Genomic DNA, 4,968 nt, shown 5'->3' on the forward strand with positions numbered 1-4,968 from the left:
AACGGATTTTAAACGCGATTTATTCATTATATTATTAACCCGACGTTTCGAACACTTTACGGCGAGCGTGGTCACGGTGAGACGTGACAACGCTAATTTCTAAATGTATAATACTCGCGTAACATCAAACACAAGAAAATACTATGATGTGTCATTCTTTTGTATTTTCATTGATATAAATATTTCAAGCTTCATTTCCAATATCAAAAACATTTATTTAAGTTTTCTGAATTGTCATATTTATTTTGAAAGTACACAATCTTTTTCTTAATTTAAAGTACATATATTATATATGTATGATATATACAATAACATAAAACGTATTATGTCAATTGCAACCAAATATTAATGACGTCGTCCACACATCAAACTCCTTAGTATTATCAATTTTGTGGGCATTAAACTACGATGTATCACAATATAAGGAGGTAAAATTTTGCATGCAATGATTATTTAATCTAGTTATTAGGAACGAGTCTACTTCGAATCTTATTAGTAGGTATATTTATCAAAAGCATTATAAGGTATTATTTATACAGAGCATGGGTAAGTACTTCGGGATTGGTATCTATATACTAATCCCTTCTAATGTATGACAGAGATAATACGGTGTCATCCCCTTGTTTTAAGTACGCTACAGATGTTTTAACCGAGAGATTAACGCCTAGCTAAGTTTATTTTGTTAAGGGTTTTACGACTTCGTGGTTTATTTGAATTTTTTTCGAGTTTGCGGCTGAAAGTGACACCTGCTTTAGATAACGAGATTGCTTCAAAACTTACGCTTAGAATGTTTACATTGCTAATTGCAGTAACACTTGATATATTTCTCCAATTTCTAGGCATTTCTTTTCACACTATGTCGTAGTTGCAGGTTTGTGCTCGACCCAGAGTAAAAAAATACAACTTAAAGATGTTTCACCAATTATATTGTCATAACTTCTAGCTTAAAAACATGTAGTTATTAATCTATATATAATCTATCTAATTATTAATCTTATAGACTAAATGTAGAAATTTTATTGTCATTTTAAACTGTATACTTACATGTGATTAATCCTTCATAAGAATATATTAATAAAGCTACTTTATCAAGATATTACTATGATTGAACGCTATTCGGTTTGGTTTTACAAATAGTTTTACGTTCCTACAAATATAATTAAACGTACCTAAGCTTCAAAGTTTGATAATGAAGCAAAGCAGCACTTTCCCACGCAATCCGAACGCACATCTGCGCGCAATATGCCAAAAATAGTGACCGATGATGACCATTGTTTTATTCTGGATAGTAAAAATGAGGATTAGGTTCTAAACGGCATAATAAATAATAAAACGTCTTGGAAATGTTCAGCGTCATAAAACATCTGCGAGGCCTCTGCAGCTGCGTTAGAGGGAAATACGTCACACGTGTGCTGAATTCTTAGTCCAGTTGCAGCGGCATTACCTGTTTTACTGATAAGAGTCTATTGTTTATTGGGTTAATTCAAAAGATTTCATTAATGTTTTGAACACCTGTGTTGGATAGTCGATTTTCAGAAACGGATTTGCATTATGTTAATTTTGGAATTCATTGAATTCAGTTGGATGAATGAATTCAGAATTTGGACATCGGGAATTTATTTGGAAAAAACTAAAAATTATGAAATTTGAAATAGTTGACTGATAATTAACTTATAAACTGCAAAAATATTACTAATCCATTATTCTAAGAAATACTTTCAATTGGAACCAAGATACCTAATAATAAAGTTTTTTCACAACTGCTCTAATAAGTCACTAATAGGAAATTACACCGTTTAGAAGCCATCGAACATAACTTCAATATCTACTTCAATAGTCTGTATAACCTGTATTTTATAATATAGTAAAACCCATACTTTGAGTAATTGACGTAGTTCTTTAAATAATTTTATACATTTGTTTAACAATTCGAAATTTATTCATCCATTTTTAAAATGAAATACACGGTCGGACTATAGATACGGTTTTCAGGGTATACCTCCAGTGAGTCGGTGAAGCACAGATGCGTCCCATATGTGGAGTCTGAGCTCTCCGACCGTTGTGACCATGTTTCTTATAATTAATTAGTAGTTTTAAATCTATCATTATATAGGTAGATCTAAATTTTAAATAATGATTACATATAATCTTAGATACTAATCGATAAATAAGTAGGTAATTTTAATAACAAGTTATAAGAGTTTTGTATAGATATATCAAATATAAAAAGTCATTAACTAAACATAGGTAGATAAATAAGTAGGTCTGTGTCAAAGAGCTTTTAAATAACGCAAAATATTAAAGAAGGCTTAATAAAGGTTAATCTGCTTTGCTAGACAAGAAGTTTAATTTATCAATAAATTTATAAGCTCGTATGTAAGCATATTTCTATTCGTCTCTTTCCAAAAGGTGGGTTATAAATAAGGTACGTATAAATAGTCTAATTGGTAATATAACAGGATATAATTAATATCTTAATTAACAATTTTAACCCACTACAATGAACTCATTTACGACGTTAATAGATTAAAAAATACAACTGACTCGTTATTTTTATCTTATACATAAATACGTATAATAATTCCTTCCAAAAGAGCTTATTTTATGAATTACATAGCTAATTGGTATAACAATTATTGATTAATTCAATTACTAACAAGTCCCTCTAATTCCAACTGCCTGGCCACCTTCTCATCTCCCTGATTGTCCGATTCTCACGAAATGTTTTGTTTCAGTTAGGTAACGCTACCCCAGCATTCCTGCCTACTCGGAAAGCTGCCAACTATGTAATTACATAGCGTGAATCTTACATAAATAATTTAATTATTACCTAATACGTTATAATTGTCAACGCTGTACTTTGGTCCATTAACAAAGGATCCAAGGAAAGAGGTTTCACATTAAATCAAACGCTGAAATAAAGTATACGAGGCTGAACTAAAGTTGGTATGTAGCTCCTATATTCGTAAAGAATCGGTATCTCACGGCACAGATGACAAAACACCATTCAGATACTAAGGCTGACAAAGATAATACCTATTTGTAAGTAAATTTTTGATGTAATTTCTTATCTATGTTTACTTAGTACTATACATATATGCATTGCAAAAATAAGTCGTAAGTACCTTTAGTGTAGTTTCTAACATATCCGGTTGTGTTATTGCTTTTAAGTGGATTTTGTCGCTTCAGATCTAGCAAGTCGTATGCTTTTTTTACCATCCTGTCAATTAAAAAAGATCTTCTGTCTTATAAAGAGGAAACTTTTGTTTTTTTGTGTGTTTGTTACGTTGTCACGTAAAAACCAATGGACCGATTTTAAAAATTCTTTCTTAGGAAGCTGCAGCTTCACGGAGTGACATAGGCATATATGTACTACGGGCGAAGACAGGGTGAAAAGCTAGTTACCATTATACCTAATCACTACACAGTATAAAACGAAGTCGCTTTCTCTGTCCCTATGTATGCTTAAATCATTAAAATTAAGCAACACATTTCGATGGGTTTGTTTAATAGATAGAGTGATTCAAGAGGAAGGTTTATATATATAATACATCAATGAAAGTACTCCGAATTTGACGCATGCGAAGCCGCGGGCAAAAGCTAGTAACGAATAAAAAATAGTCCTTATAGCAAGAATATTGTTATCCTTGCATACTACATGTCACTACAATTAATACCTAACTACCTTCATGATATTCAATATTTATAACCGAAAAGTATAAATATTCACAAAACGTACCCATATAATAGCAGATTTCAGTATAGTTTTATAGAAAGTTTGAATTTACAATTATTTTCCTTTATCACGTATGATTGAATTATCCTTTAATGAAACATTAATAAGTACACATTAAACGTAGAGTTTTTTTTTTTTTTTTTAATATAAAAAGAGTTGTGAGTTTCTGAATTGGAAAAGATTATTTTAGACGTAAAGAAGTTTTCAATAGGATTCTACGCGTTATTTAGAGAGAATGTTGCAATTTTTACATTCTGATATAATTTTTCCTAATAAGGATCAAACAATCTAACAATGTACATCTATATTATCCATATTAATATTTGAAAGAGGATAGAGTTGTATATTATTATATTTACAGTATGTTTGTAATGTTTTCACAAAAAAGTTCCTGGACCATTATCAAAATTATTCTCGGTTTTAGAAGCATGGTGAGATTTACAAATATATTTACGATATACAATAAGCTGAATGAGGTAGCTACTGCACTAACTCCCAGTTATTCTACTATCTATATTCTATATTCAAGAATATGCAACACAGGAATTTGCAAACATTAATACATGTCGCGTTAAATTGTTTGACCGGCAGATGTATTTTCAGGATAGCTAATTCTGGGTTATTGCCTATAGGTACTGTCATGTTTTCAGCGCTTCTCGTTTCCTCTATCGATTATTGTTTATTAGTGTTTGTCATGTGTACGTCGAACTTATTAAAGCTACTCCTCACCCCCTTTCCTCTCTCTCTATGTGTTTATGAAGTGGTTATATTTTACATTAGTCGGATGAAAGGGTTTCCTAAAGCATTAAATTCTTTAAATTGTCTTTCGATCTCACTCTAGGTACCTACTCATTTTTTGTGAATGGAGGAGAAATTTAAAAACTGTTACTTATTTAAATAGCAGTTTAAATTTAGTTTATCTATGGGATTGATAAAATCCAACCAGCTTTGAACGCGAAAGTGCGTTTGTCTTGCATTCACGTAGCAATTAAGTGATTCTATGATATCATTTTTATGCTTGAAGATAGTTAGGAGACTACAGAGCGACTAAGTCTACTTTTTACCGCGGTGGAGCATCGCTTTCTCAGAGGAATATTCTTTGGACACGCGAGGAAGCCGCGCTAACAGTATATTATAACATTTGTTTTAAACGTCATAGTCATATAAAATTGCGGAATATAATTATAGTGTTTAGTGTTAAGTTTGTTGATTATATACTTTTCATCGCATCG

This window comes from Zerene cesonia, chromosome 5, assembly GCF_012273895.1.
Source record: "Zerene cesonia ecotype Mississippi chromosome 5, Zerene_cesonia_1.1, whole genome shotgun sequence".
NCBI lineage: Eukaryota > Metazoa > Arthropoda > Insecta > Lepidoptera > Pieridae > Zerene > Zerene cesonia.